General features: G+C 44.0%; 1 protein-coding gene across 5 annotated transcripts in view; it reads left to right on the top strand.

Annotated features, from left to right (window-relative positions):
- mid1 (midline 1) overlaps positions 1-15,921 on the top strand; it is a 378,412-nt gene that overhangs the window by 223,387 nt on the left and 139,104 nt on the right. For 2 of the 5 annotated variants that reach the window (XM_041211612.1, XM_041211616.1), the window contains exon 1: positions 6,851-6,960. The exons of the other annotated variants lie outside the window; for them this stretch is intronic. The gene's annotated coding sequence lies outside the window, so the exon portion shown is untranslated. Of the gene's footprint in view, positions 1-6,850; positions 6,961-15,921 lie in introns of those variants that run through there. 5 annotated transcript variants of the gene reach the window in all.

Here is a 15,921-nt window from a genome sequence, read left to right as displayed (position 1 = left end):
ACTAGTTACATTATCCCACTCTCTCCTCATAACCCTGTTCATTTGGTTCAAATATTTATCCAATTTTCCCTTAAAAAGGAATTGGACTCTTACCACCACCCCTCCTCGCAGCAAAGCATATCATGCGCTAGCAACGCTATGAAAAACAAATTTCTCCAACCTCGCTCCTCATTCACAGTAACAATTTAAGTCGATGATTGCACCCTTTGATTGCCCAACCATAGGAGACAGTCCTTCCTTATTCAAACCATTGGAAACATTCAAACCTTCATGAACCCTAGTTAGATCTGTTCCTAGCCTTTTCTACTCCAATAGATATCACCTCAGTATTCGAGAGAGACCAGAATCTGTGACACACATCAGAGCAAAGTAATTTGCAAAACATATTTTTTATTTTTCAAAATAGTGCCATGGGATCATTTACATCTATCTGAGCAGGGAGGTGGGACCTCGGCTTAATGTCTCATCCAAAAGACAGCACTTCTAACAGTGCAGCACTCCCTCAGTACCGCACTGGAGTGTCAGCCTTTATATGCTCAAGTCTCTGAAGTGGAACACGAGTCTCTCTGCCTTCTGGCTCATTGGCAAGAGCGGTGCCAATTGAGCCATGGCTGACGTGACATTGCTGTTGATCAAGGTCGAGCTGTTGTTGCTGGCAGCACTCTGAAGTAAATGGACTTGAAAGCCTCCTGTGTAAAACTGCATGTGTTAGATCCCAGCCACCTTCAGTCCTGGACTTTGGTACTATGCTGTACGGGCACCAATTAGGGGGAATGGCAGTCACAGATTTAGGAGCTCCTCAGGTTGGCCAGGATGGGTAACTGAAATGCCACAGTTTCTGAATATGGACTGCTCCTCTGATATTCGGCTTACATTTGCTATTGAGCTGCAGAGGCATCATTACTTGGCAAACAACCTATGTTATGCATGATCTGGGAGACCTGGATGGTGACACTGGATACAAACATGGGGAAAGCATTCAATATCCTGCACTGGCATCTTGTGTCACAACAAACATAAAAAGACATGGCTAGGAATATGTCACATGCAAATTGATGGTCAGTAAGGGGCGCACAGTCAGGAGATTACGCCTGAGTGAGACGTAGACCAAGAAGGTAGCAAATTAGGTTAATGTGGGAAGTTGGTGCATGGGGAAAGAGGTGCTTTAAGATTTATTGCAACTAGTAAGGTATATTAAGTAATAGGTGGATTTATCAGTGTTATTAAGGTTTATATATAGTTATAAGGTTTATGAAGTTAAGGCCAAGTAAAATAAAGTTAATATAAATAAACCAAAGTAAAATAAAGTTAACATAAATGAAGTAAAGTTATGGCAGGGCAGCTCGGTCACATGGAAGGCGTGTCCTGTAGTATGTGGGAAGTCATGGACCCTACCGGTGACCTAGACAACCACATGTGAAGAAAGTGTCACCAGCTGCAGAAACTCGAGTCCCGGGCTTCGGAGCTCAAGCAGTGGCTGGAGTCACCATGGCACATCCACGCAGCTGAGAGCTACATGGAAAGCACATTCAGACAGGTGGTCACACCACAGACTAGGAGCAAGGAGGCAGAAAAGGAATGGGTGACTGCCTGGCAGTCCAAGAGAATCAGGCAAGTAGTGCAGCAGCCCCCAAGGTCCTGTTTCCATTTTGGATACTGGTTCCTAGTGCAGTCAGAGCCAAGTTCATGGCACCACGGTTGGCTCAGCTGTACAGGAGTGGAGGAAGAAGAGGGGAAGAGCAGTACTGCTGGGGATTTCATTAGTTAGAGGAACAGACAGGCGTTTCTGTGGCCATAGGCATGACTCCCGGATGGTATGTTGCCTAATAATAAAAACAGAAAATGCTGGAAAATCTCAGCAGGTCTGACAGCTTCTGTGGAGAGAGAAACCCAGTTAAACAGGGAGAAACCGAGTTAAACAGGGAGAAACAGAGGCAATTCTGTTTCTCTCTCTGCAGATGCTGTCAGACCTACTGAAGTTTTTCCAGCATCTTCTGGTTTTTATTTTGAATTTCCAGCATCCGCACAATTTTGCTTTTTTAACACTGTGTTGCCTCCCTGGTGCCAGGGTCAAGAATGTCACGGAGTGGCTGTAGGACATTCTCCTGGGGGATGGTAAACAGCCAGAGCTCATGATCCACATTGGTGCCAATGACTTAGCTAGGGAGGGGGAATAAGGCCCTAAAAACAGATTTCAGGGAGCTAGGAAGGAGATTGAAAAGCAGGACCTTTAAAGCAGTAATCTCAGGATTACTTCCAGTTCCATGTGCTAGTGAGCATAGAAATAGGAGAATTGATCGATTAAACAAATGGCCAGAGAACTGGCATAGAAGGGAGGACATCAGATTTCTGAGGCATTGGGACTGGTTCTGGGGCAGGTGGGACCTGTTCAAAATGGACGGGCTGCATCTTAGCAGAACCAGGACTAACATCCTCACAAGGAGATTCCTTCGTGCTGTTGGAGAGGGTTTGAACTCGATTGGCAGGGCGATGGGAACCTGAAAGGGAGCTCAGATTCAAGAGAAGCAAAACTGGTAAAAGGAAATAGAAAAGTAGAAAGCAAAAATAGAAGGCAGACAAAGCATAGTGAAATATCAGATAGAATCAGAATAGGAAATAATGTTCAAAAAGCAGAATTAAGTGCACTCTATCTGAATGCGTGGAGCATTTGCAGAAAGGGTGATAATTTGCACAAATTGCCATTACAGAGATGTGGCCTCAAGACGACCAAGACTGGGAACTGAATATCTAAGGATGTTCAGCATTTAGGAAGAACAGGCAAAATGGAAAAGGAGGTAGTGTAGCACTCTTAATAAGGGACGAGATCAGTGCATTAGTAAGGGAGGATCTTAGATCAAAAGATCAAGATGTAGAATTAGTTTGGATGGAGCTAAGAAACAGCAAGGGCAGCAAACATTGATGGGAATTGTTTATAGGCCACCAAATTGTACTGGTAACGTTGGGCACGGTATAAATCAGGAAATTAGAGATGTGTGTAACGTGGATCATATAGTAATAACGGGTAACTTCAATTTACACATAGACTGGGTTAAACAAATCAGCAGTAATGCTCGGAGGAGGAATTCCTGGAGTGTGTACGAGGTGGATTTCTGGAGCAGTATGTCGAGGAGCCAACTAGGGATTAGTTTATCTTGGATTTATTAATGAGAAAGGGCTATTTAATAACCTTGAAATATAGGAGCCTTTGAGAAATAGTGACCATAATATGATAGAACTTTGCATTAAGTTTGAATGTGATATAGTTCATTCTGAAACTACAGCCTTAAATCTGAAAAGGGGAATTGTGGAGGTGTGAGGGGCTAGTTGGCTTATCGTGGATTGAGAAAGTACACTAAAAGATTTGACGGTAGATAGGCAATGGCTAGTATTTAAAGAAATATTACATGATCTACAGCAGATATATGTTCCTCTAAAGCACAAGCATGCCAAAGGAAAAGATTAATCAACTGTGGCTAATGAAAGAAGTTAAAGATTACATTGGATCAAAGGAATTGGCTTATAAGGATGCCAAAAACGCAAGAAGCCTGAGGATTGAGAGCAATTTAGAACTGAGTAAAGAAGGACTAAGAAACTGATTAAGAAAGGGAGAAGAGAATATGAATGCAAACTAGCGAGGAACATGAAGGCGGATTGTAAAAGCTTCTTTAGGTGTGTGAAAAGGAAAAGATTAGCAAGGACAGGAGAATCTATAATGGAGGACAGGGAAATGGCGGAGAAACTAAACAGTTACTTTGTGTCTGTCTTCATGGAAGAAGATACAGAAAATCTTCTTGAAATGCTAGGCAACTGAGGAACTAAACAAAAAGAGGTAGTACTGGAAAAGATAACTGGATTTAAGGTTGATAAATCCCCTGAACCAGATGAGCTTCAAACCAGAGTGCTGAAGGAGGTGGCTCGAGAGAAAATGGTGGTCATCTTTCAAAATTCTTCAGATTCTGGAAAGGGTTCCTGTGGACTGGAAAGTAGCAAATGTAACCGCACTATTTAGGAAGGGAGAAAGGGGGAGAATGGTGTTTGACAGACCTGTTTGATGTCAGTAGTAGGGAAAATGTTAGAATCTATTATAAAGGACGTGATAGCTGGACATTTAGAAAAGAATAAAATTGGGCAGAGTTAACATGGATTTATGAAAGGGAAATCATGTTGGCAAACTTATAGTTTTTTTGAGGATATTACTTGCAGCATTGATAAAGGAGAACCAGTAGATATGGTGTATTTGGATTTTCAGAAGGCTTTTGATAACGTTCCACACAGGAGATTAGTAAATAAAATTAGAGAGCATGGGATTGGGGTAATATACTAGTATGGATTGAGAATTGGTTAAAAGAGAAGGAGAGAGTAGGAATAAATGGATCATTCTCAGAATGGCAGGATGTTACTAGTGAGGGTGCTGCAAGAATCAGTGTTAGGTCCACTGCTGTTCACAATCTATATAAATGATTTGGATGTAGGGACCAGTGGTAATATTTCCAAATTTGTTGATGACACCAAACTGGGTGGGAACGTAAGTTGTGAGGAGGATGCAAGGAGGCTTCAAGAAGGCTTGGACAGGCTAAGTGAATGGGCTAGAACATGGCAGATGGTATATTATGCGAATAATGTGAAGTTATTCATTGTGGTAGAAAAAAACAGAAAGGCAGCATATTTCTTAAAGGGTGAGAGGTTGGGAAGTGCGGGTGTCCAAAGCGACCTGGGTGTCTCCTTCTTCATGATTCAATAAAAGTTAGCATGCAGGTACAGCAAGCAGTTAGGAAGGCAAATGATAAGATGGCCCTCATTGCAAGGGAGCTTGAGTGCAGGAGTTAAGATGTCTCACTGCATGCTGCAGTTGTAGAGAGCCTTGGTGAAACTTCAACTGGAATATTGTGTACAGTTTTGGCCCCCTTATCTATGGAGAGATACACTTGCCATAGAGGAAGTGCAATGGATGTTCATCAGATTGGATGGCAGCGGGATTGACTTATGAGGAGAGATTGGGGTGACTGGATCTGCATTCCCTAGAGTTTCGAAGAATGAGGAGTGACTTCATTGAAGCTTACAAAATTCTTACTGGATGTGACAGGGTGGAGGTAGATAGGATGTTTCTCTTGGCTGGCGAGTCTAAAACCAGGAACTTAATCTCAGGATAAGAGATAGACCAAGAGATGAGGAGGAATTTCTTCACTCAGAGGGTGGTGAATCTTTGGAATTCTTTACCCCAGAGGGCTGTGCAATCATTGAGCAAGCTCGAAGCAGAAGTCGATAGACCTCTGGAGACGAATAATATCGTGGGATATGGAGATAGCGTGGGAAAGTGGTGTTGAGGCAGATGATCAGTTGTGATCTAACTGAACAGCAGAGCAGGCTCAATGGCCAAATGGCCTACTCCTGTTCCTATGTACACCTGGCTAAAAGCTTGTTACATGCAGGCCAATATCTGGTTGGCAGTATGTTAGTTTTAGTTAAGAGCATGTTATGTACAACTTAACACATGGTTGAGACTGTTTGACACCTTGGTTTCTTGGTGTAGAGGTTATTTTACTGGTACGAGTAATCCAGAGAGCTTGAGTTCAAATCCACCATGTAATTTGAGTATTTGAATTTTGTGTGTTTTTTTAAATGTCAGGAAATAAAACCTTGGTATTGAGGCAAAAACCCTCAACTCATTTAAATGGTGCCTGGATCTACCCTTAAGTGCTGTAACCTGCAAGGCAATAGGCCTGGTGCTGGAAGGTAGGATTAGAATGGGTGGCTTGTATATTCAGCCAGCGCAGACATGATAGGTTGAATGGCCTCTTTCTGTGCCGCAACTTTTTTATGGTTCTATTAGTAAAAGTAGCCATAAAGCTATTGGATTGTGATAGAAACTCTCGGGGTTCAGTACGGACTGTGACACACTCTCGGGGTTCAGTCCGGACTGTGGCACACTCTTGGGGTTCAGTCTGGACAGTGACACACGCTCGGGGTTCAGTCCGGACTGTGACACACGCTCGGGGTTCAGTCTGGACTGTGATACACTGTCAGGGTCCAGTACAGACTGTGACACACTCTCAGGGTCCAGTACAGACTGTGACACATTCTCAGGGTTCAGTCTGGACTGTGACACACTCTCGGGGTTCAGTCTGGACTGTGACACACTCTTGGGGTCCGGTACAGACTGTGACACACTCTCGGGGTCCGGTACAGACTGTCACACACTCTCGGGGTCCGGTACAGACTGTCACACACTCTCGAGGTCCGGTACAGACTGTCACACACTCTCAGGGTCTGGTATGGACTGCGAGGGTTTATTGTGCTATGTCACTATGGGCTATTATACACTAGATAGGGTTTCACTATTGGCTGAATCATTCTATAAGGTTTCACTATGGCCTGCTCCACACTATAGAATTTTGGGCGATGTCATGGTTGTGCTCAGTAAATTGATATTTGTTCGTGGGAAACAAATTTTCTCCCGTTCGAAGCTTGGGAATCATTGGCCTTGTTTTCTGCAGAGTATTTAATTACATTATAGGTTTCTCCATTTCTCCCTGTCGTGTCTGAAAATGAAAACTCCAAAAATCCTGATGACAAGAAGTTATTGTTCAGGAGACATTCTTGAGGAGAATTTGATCCTCCTTGTTTATTCAGCTGAAAGCAGAGACAGAAAGCAGAGACTTAGCTGGAGAGTGAGTGGCAGACAGGCTGATGAGGTCCCGCCCAGCCCTCCCCTCCGTGCCACTCTTTGACGGAGGTGGTTTTAGGTGGAGCTGGTTTTCCTGTCATTGTAGAACACTGTAAATCCGATTTTCCTGTTGTGTTTCAGACTTGCCTCGTAGTTTAGTGGAGAATGGGCTGTGGATCACTCAGGCTAAAGGCAGCTGGACCACGGGCTGCTGAAACTTCTAGTTTGATAGTGTTATGATGGTGACCCTAATCCCAGCTATGTCCAGACAATTCGAACCGGGTTGGAATCCACTGGTGGGTATCAGATGGCTACTTGTTAATGCTGATGGCCAGGGGATTGGCTGACTCAGGCTGTTGGGCAGTTCTACCTTGCACAGTCAGGAGAACAATCCGACTATTTTTTTTAACTAAATTTCATGTTGGAATATATTCAGGACTAAATGGATGAATTGCTTTCTCAATCATTAGTTCAGTACTGGCTAGCAATATGTCTATATTTAAGTCTGATGCTCCTGGGTCTATAGCTGCTACTGTTTGCAAAGTTACTTTCTTTGCCATGTATCTTATGTTCCTGTTATACAGTGAGAGACCCCATTGGCAAATCAAACTGCAGACAGTTTTCCTTGGATAGGAATTGCCTTTCCTTTGGGAAATGTCCAGTGATGCATGGTTACTGGAGCTTGCTGGTAAACACACCTTGTCTGATTTATTTGTGAAGTCCCAGATTTTTGATCAGCACAGTTGGCTGTAATCAGTGCTTGCTCTTTTTAAAACAGAGACTTCATGCTCCATTTATTGGGCTGTTTATGGCTGGGTGCAGTGAGGAATATTTTGTGTTCGGAATGAGTTTAGGAATCTCATTTGCAGCTCAGTGACTGTGGAGCTGAAACAATGATGATTGAATTCTGTATGGGCTGGGCTACTTGCTGGCAAGGGCTTGATAAAGATGCAATGATTGCACTAGAAGTTTTAATCCTTGGTTTTGGATTGTCTCAGCGATTAACTTCCAGTTGTCTCCATAGCTAATGTGTCAGAGGCGGTAGCAAAAACTGACAGACAATACTAACACCTGAGATGTTGAGTGAGATTATTGTCGCAGAATCATTCCCAAACATTCACTATTCTACGTGTAATCTCAATAGAGAGAAACCGCTTATATTTATGTAGCACCTTTCACATCCGCAGGGACATCCCAAAATGCTTTACAGCCAGTGGTGTACGTGGTTGAAAAGTCATCATGGCTGTAAAGAGGAAACAGCAGCCAATTTATGCACATCTAAGGCCTCTCAAACAATTATGACCAGGTAATCTGTTTTGGTGATATTGGTTGAGGGACAGATGTTAGCCATGGGATCCTGCCCTTCTTTGAAATGGTGCCGTGGGATCTTTTATGCCCACTTGACAGGTCAGGTGGGGCATTGGTTTAACATCACACCCTAAAAATAGCACCTTTGACAATGCAGCTCTCCCTTAGTACTGCGAGCATCAGCCTGGGTATGTGTTCAAGTCTCTGGAGTGGGACCTGAACGCATGGATAATGGGCTCAGAGGTGAAATATTACCACTGGGTCAAGATATAAATTATTAGGAAGCATCTGCCTGTCCATCTGTTATCATTTATACTCTTTGGTCCCTTACCTGAATCAACATACCAGTACTGCACATTGCAGCTTAGTTTTACAGTTTGTATTGTTGCTATATACAGTGCGTCCCCTAAAGGCTATAAATGCTGGGGGTCAATTAGTGCTTGCAAGACTGTGATTGAAAGGTAAAAACAAAAAAACTGCGGATGCTGGAAATCCAAAACAAAAACAGAATTACCTGAAAAAACTCAGCAGGTCTGGCCAGACCTGCTGAGTTTTTCCAGGTAATTCTGTGATTGAAAGGTGTTTGCTAAGGGTATCAAACGATGATAGGCAGATAAGTGGAGGTGAGTGCGAGATCTGCCATAATCTAAAAGAAGGCCAGCAGCAGTCCTTCAAGAGTATAGTAGAGCTGGGAGGAACATTCCTACTGGCCCCTGGCTCTGTGGAAAGATAGGTTGAAAATTTGCACTTACCTTGAGGCTGCATTAAGTAGTGCATATTCAAGTGGCCTAATGCCTGTTTAAGGTGGCTGCTCAAGATGCCTGAACACTGGTCCAAGGCCAAATATGGCATCCAACTTATTTCAGTCACCTTGGGGTGCAGAACGTAGCTCCATGATATTGGTCCTTTTTGCCTCTGTCCACGGCCCAGAAACAAGGGTCAATATCTACCCCACTCTATTATTGGGGCTGCTTTTTTTTTTGTCTTTTTTTTTGAATTTGTGGATTACGGGTTATAAGAAGAGGTTGAGTGTTATGGAGAGGATTCCGTTCCCAGAGGACAGTGGATTTGTATTCCTTCGAGCAACAGCTAGACCTGTTTTTGGCTGAAACAGAGATTAGATTGTATGAGAAATGGGCACTGTCTGACATTAATCAGACTCGTTTGAGCAACTGAAGGGGGTCAGTGGTGAAATTTTCAAATTTTTAGTCTCTGATTAATCTAGTAGATTAAGACTCTGGGTAGAGATTGTCTTGACCTGATAAAGGACAGTCCAGATGTTCTAGCTGGTCTTTTCCTATCTGATGTTTGCTTATATTTGTGTGTATTCTTTCTGGGTGAATTAATTTATCTTTGCCAAGCTGAAGAACGCTCTTGCTAGGGAATGGGAATTGCTCAGTGTCAGAATCCTGCACTTGTGAGCTCCGATATCCACAGTCAAGTTTCTGTGAACAATGGCCTAGCAATCAGCTTTGACCCCCTTTGCAGAAGGATCTCCTGTGGTGTATGTACACCATTTCCATGTGATTGCAGTGAGTGGGAGTGCCAATTGGTGTATTGAATTGTGTACAGTCTTGGGGCTGTGAGTTACCACTCCATAGGAAGCAGCCTAAAATGGCAGAAAACGCGCATCACTTACAGCCAGGGTTGCTAACTCTACTCAGATGGATTCCTGGAGTTTCTTGCCTCACTCAGTTCCTGCTGGCTCTGTTTAATCAACACCATTCTCCTCAGAGAGAATAAAAACAATTGCCGGTACTGTTCTTGGATCGTTGCCATTTGAAATACCAGTAGGTGATTCGAATGGGTCTGTATATTCCCACCCACTTGAAGCCTGACACTCGTTTCCTGGATAATGCTTGGTGCACAAATCAATGAACCAGTTTGATAGTGCGTGTAACTCAACCTGGCCTGGATGTAGGACTGAAACAAACAGGTCTGACCGGACAGAGGCTGCACACACAATGTAGGAAAATTAGTCATTGAAAGTGAAAACAATGGGGAATAAATCAAAATGTAATTTTTAAATTAAAAATTGATTATAATATAATGTGCAGTGGGAGACTGATATTAAACCAATCTACTGGAAAGTTCAGATAGGTTGAGTGTCTGCTTGAGTGAAGTGGAATCTATCCTGTAATCCCAAGGAAATGCACATCACTTACCTCATTCAGACAGACTAGGCCCACATCCAAACCTATAGAACATGCGAATGTGAATAGAGGTGCAGCTGGAGTGGGGCCAAATTGTGCTGGTTACCATGGGGCACTGATATACTTCCTGCTGCTTTGCCAGCCAGCATGAGAAAGTAAGACTTGTGTTAATATAGCCTCCTGCACAACATCAGAACTGCCAATAAAGTGGCTTTGAAGTGTAGTCGCTGTTGAAATGTTATAAAGGCAGCAACCAATTTGAGCATAACAAACCCCCACCAAACAACGATTAAATACATGTTCAGAATTTTTGATTAAAATAGAGAATACTCAGCAGATTAGGCAGTATTTGTGGAGAGAGAAACAGAGATAACCAAGCGTCGTTGACCAGAAATGACGTCCTGGATTTTGTGGTGGCAATGATGGTGAAACCATTAGCCTTTACCTTTACCATCAATGTTTCAGTCTTGACTCTCTGTAATTCCACCGACACCGCTAGCAACTTCACCAGTCTGCACATGCTCAGAACAATGCGAAGATCCAAAAAAGTTGCTGTTACTTCTACAATTCCCTAGAGGGTGTGCTGCTGTGCCACCCCCTGCGCCCCCCACCCCCCCCCCCCCCACCCACCACCCACCCACCCACCACCCTTCCAACTCCCACCCCCAGACAGCCTTCAATGGAAAATCAATCGAATTGACAGGAACTTCCACTCAGTGCTGTTAGTCTCATTGTAAAAACACGTAAGAAAGTTGAACATAGTTGCCTGAGGTGTAACTGGGTTTCTAACACCATACTGATTTCCTCATTACTGCTCTCACTGGCCCCGAGAAATTCATTTTATATTTGGAGAATGTCAAATTCTTTGTGATGATAACAAGGATACCACATTTTCATTTTTTATTAAGTTTATTTCTCTATGTGATTAAGATATAATCTAAAATAATCACAATGATTTATTAAAGTCTCTGAAAATGTATATCAAAGGTGAAAGATATTTAGGTTCTTTTAACTCCCTTGTTTGTTGTGTGTGAATAGTTCAAGGTGATTGGCTGTTTACTTGCTTGCTTCATTACTGTTGCTACACACCGAGACATCCCATTGACCTCGGTGCCCCATTCAAACCAGTGTTGGGAAAGGGGGCAATCATGCCACAGAGATTGGAGGTGACTGTCACATGAGCGGGGACATGTTAAAAATGAGTTTCAGAAGTTTTTATTCACTGGTCGAAACCTCATCCCACCTGCGGATGAGGTTCGCAAAAAATGCAAAGGAGGCTTGACCTATTCGCCCGCCCGCCAACCGAAATATCGTGCGAGTGCATCATTGCACACTACTTTTCTCCCATTTGGGTTGGGCATGTGCCTGCTCGACAAGAGAAAAATTCTGCCCACGTTTTTTTTAATTCATCGGATTTGGGTGTCAGCACTCATTGCCCATCCCTAATTCAGGGAACGTTTAAGAGTCAGCCACATTGCTGTGGGTCTGGAGTCACGTGTAGGCCAGACCAGGTAAGGACAGCAGGTTTCCTTCCCTAAAGGACATTAGTGAACCAGGTGGGTTTTTACAACAATCGGCAATGGTTTTGTGATCACCATCAGACTTTTAATGAATTCAAATTTCACCATCTGTCATGGTGGGATTTGAACCCAGGCCACTAGAGCTTTACCCCAGGTCTTTGGAATACAGGTCCAGCAAAAATAGCATTATGCCACAGCCTCCCTTGTGGGTATAGGTCCACCATAGTGTTGTTAGGAAGGGAGTTCCAGGATTTTGACCCAGTTCCAAGTAAGGATGGTGTGTGAGTTGGTGGGGAACTTGCAGGTGGTGGTACTCCCATGCAACTGCCCTTGTCCTGCTAGGGGATAGAGGGACACTGTTTAGACACTGCTGTTGAGGGAGTCTTGTTGAGCTGCTGCAGTGCATCTTTTGGATGGTGCACACTGCTGCTTCTGTGTGTTGGTGCTGGAAGAAGTGAATGTTTAAGGTGGTGAAAGAGGTGCAGATCAAGTGGGCTGCTTTGTCCTGGATGATCTTGAGCTTGAGTGTTAGTGGAGCTGCACTCATCCAGGAGAGTATTCAGTCAGACTCCTGACTTAGTGCTTATGTGATCTTTCATATCCACCTGAAAGGGCAGATAGAGCCTCGATTTAAAATCCCATTCAAAAGATGAAGGTGCTGAACTCCTTTCATGCTGCGCTAGAGTGTCAGCACAAGTCTCCATGGTAAGAAATGACCTCACAACCTTCTGACTGAGAGAGAAGAGTTCTACCACTGAGCCACAGCTGACACATGCTCCTGTTTGCCAGTTTTGTGTGTGCTTCCATTTGGACGTGTCTCATACCCCACCTCCTTCAGGCGTTCTCTCTGTCTCCTAAATACCTTTTACTTCTTTGATAAATCTTATGCTGCCTCCTAGGGCAGAATCCTCCATTTCGGAGACAAAGTCCGGTGGTGGGAGGGAAAGTCCAAAGGATTCCCGCTGGGCAGGGGAATGGCTGAACATTCGCAAATTTCCGCTTTTCAGCTCATTAATCATGCATCTGCGAGGAGTGTGATGAATTTTGTGATGAGCAAGCAGGAAGTGGCCCGCGTTACCGTTATCTCATGGGGTCAAAGGTCTTGGCGTCATATTTAAATGGCACCTGGTCAGTCTTTCTCCATTCCACAATCTCTTAGTTATGCCCCCCCAAGACAGTCTTTCACCCTTGCCCTCTGGTCCTTTCTCTCTTTCCCTTTGCTCTGTTCGTCTGTATTATCGTCCAGTTCTGACAAAGAGACTGAAACCTTCAGTTCCTCCGCTTCCTCCACAGATGTGGTTTGACCTGTTCAGTATTTGCAACGTTTTCTGCCTAACTGAATAGTTTGCACAGAGTGAAGTTAAAGAATCAACGACATTGTTCTTTATTAATTGACATGATGTAGAATTTTTTTTAAAATTTAGACTGTGGACCTGAGAACTCTGCTGTCACAACAAGTGTAGTAAATACGCTGTAGTACATCTGCCCAAGCAAGGATCTGCCCAATGCCAACAATGTTTAACCCAGTCAATCACTTGTTTCACTTTGTGAAAAGGGGCAGTTAATGGCTTGTGTCAGTTTTAATAAAAGATCACAGCAGCTAACAGCAAGATGGCAGAACTACCTTTCCCTGAAACATAAAGGATCTGTGCAGGGGTAATTTGCTGTGTTTATGGCCTTTATTTGAACTGATGTTGTATGTACATATTAAGCATTTAGCTTAACAAGAGGAGCCAGGAAATTCTCCCACAAGGGACTAACCAGTGAGTCATCCTCATGGTTCTCGCAAGTGAACTATTTCTGTCGCCTCAAAAATTTGCTATTGGGCTTGTTTTTCATGTTTATATGAGAAACATATTTCTTTTTGTTCTGGCATCAATGAGATTTTGATTTGGGGGAGATGTTGGTGTTGTGGTAACGTCACTAGATTAGTAATCCAGGGGTCCAGGATAATGTTCGGGGGACACGGGTTCAAGTTGCACCAGGGCAGCTTGCAGAATTTAAATTCAGTTAATAAATCTCGAATTGAAAGCTAGTCTCAGTAATGGTGGCCGGGAAACTATCATCAATTGTTGTAAAGATCCATCTAGTTCACTATTATCCTTTAGGAAAGGGAATCTGTCATCCTTGACTGTTCTGGCCTACACGTAACTCCAGACCCATAGCAATGCGGTTGACTCTTAACCATCCTTTGCAATGTGGCTTCAAAGCCACTCCATTCATGGGCAATTAGGGATGGGCAACAAATGCTGGCCTGACTAGCGGACACCTGCATCCCATGAAAGAATATATCAGAAAAAAGGCCCTTTCACTTAAACAACAACAACTTGTATTTATCTAACATTTTTAATGTAGTAAAAGATCCCTTGGTACTTCACGGGAGCGTAAACTGACACTGAACTACATAGAGAGACAGTGGGACAGGTGACGAAAAGCTGAGCCAAAGCGGTAGGTTTTATGAAGCGTCTAAAGCTGGAGAGAGCGAGATGGAGAGACAGAGAGGTTTAGGAAGGGAAACCCTCAGCTTAGGCCCTAGGCAGCTGAAGGCATGGCCGCCAATGGTGAGGCGATGAAAACCAGGGATACGCAAGAATACAAATTGGAAGATTGCAGCTATCCTAGAGGGTTGTCAAGGTCGGGAGGGGTGAGGCCGTAGAGAGGTTTGAAACCAAAGATAAAAATCTTAAAATTTGAGGAATTGCTGGACTGGGAACCTAGGGTATCGAGTTTGGAGCAAAAGTAAGTAAATGGAGTTAGGGGTGAAGATGAGCTATGACCTGACTGACTGACTGGAGGGGCAGGATTAGGGGGCACTATAGCCTGCTCTTGTTCCTGAGAGGTGAGGGTTGATTATCTGAGCTTGTTGCTGCTGATGGGAAGCTGTGTCCATATTGAGAAATCATTACTGAATCTGGGCAGCAAGACAAAGAGACTTTATTCGCCAGCGGTGGTGCATTTTGTAAAATTACTCCTGTTGTGTCTTCGTCGGGAAGTGTTGAGCTTTTTGTTTGGGTGAAGGAGGAAGAGGCAGGAAACAGGACGATGCCACTCGGATGATGCTTCATCGCTCTCACCTCTGAGTCAGCAACTCATGGGTTCAAGTCCCACTCCAGAGATTTGAGCATGCAACCCAGACTAACACCACCGTGCAGGAGTGAGGGAGTGCTGCACTGTCAGAGGTGCCATCTTTCGATTGAGATGTTAAACCAAGGCCCCAACTGCTTTCACTGGTAGCCAAAAAACATCCCTCGGCATTACTCAAAGAAGAGCAGAGGACTTCTCCTCTGTGTTCTGGTCAATATTTATCCCTCAACAAACATCTCAAAACAAATGATCCTATCAGCATCTCCTTGCTGTTTGTGGGAGTGTGCAAAGTGGCTGCTGCATTTCCTACATTGGAACCATGACTACACTTCAAATATAGTTGATTGGCTGTTAAAGACTTTGTGATGTCCTGAGATCATGAAAGGCATGACATGACTGCAAGTGCCCTCCCTCCCTCCCTTTTTCCCTCCTTCCTTCCCTTCTTCCTTCCGTCCCTCCCTCCCTCCCTTCTCCCATCCCTCCTCACGTCCCAAATTTGCCAAATCTTACTTTGTATAGGTGATGTCTTGTTTAAATTTTAAACCCCATCACACCTCAGCACTCAAGACGGCACAGCGGAAATAACTGGTGCAGCTTGGGCCTTGTGGTGACTATCACTCCCTATCCGTGTCAGAGGTTTTGCTTTACAGTTCCAGTAAATTAGAGAGGGGGTTTGGGGCAGCTCACAGCAGATGAATCAAAGGTTATCCTTGGAGGATGAATTGAGGTTCCAGGAGGGGAGAGAAGTGTGTGAAAGTAACCCCGGTCTGCATACTGTTTAATACGCACAAAGACTAGGCTGTTCCACCAAACCCCCCCCCCCCCCCCCCCAGGGCACTTCAACTGAGAAAATGATTTTGATTGGTGGGAGTGGCATGTAAAGCCTGTTGCTCTGTTGACGATGTGATAAGTCAGACTGTAACAAGACAATCGGCTTGGCACGTTTTAAGGCATTGAAAATTCAGATTCAAAACCTTCATTCTGCTGTTCTGTTCTTTACTGCAACACAGCCTCCCCAGCCCACCTCCCCGCCACCATCCCCCTTCCCCACAGAAACCCCTCAGCATTGTTTTAGAATGAAAACCGTGACCCTTTAACCCAGTAGCTGCTTTCATACCTTTACACAATGCTTGCAAGCGATCACTGTGTTGACCGTGCTTTTCGGGAAAGGGAAGGGTTGCCATATACTTTC

Source organism: Carcharodon carcharias, chromosome 18 (assembly GCF_017639515.1).
Source record: "Carcharodon carcharias isolate sCarCar2 chromosome 18, sCarCar2.pri, whole genome shotgun sequence".
Lineage (NCBI taxonomy): Eukaryota > Metazoa > Chordata > Chondrichthyes > Lamniformes > Lamnidae > Carcharodon > Carcharodon carcharias.
The sequence above is the reverse complement of the archived record's forward strand: the minus strand, read 5'-3'. Positions and strand labels throughout refer to the sequence as shown.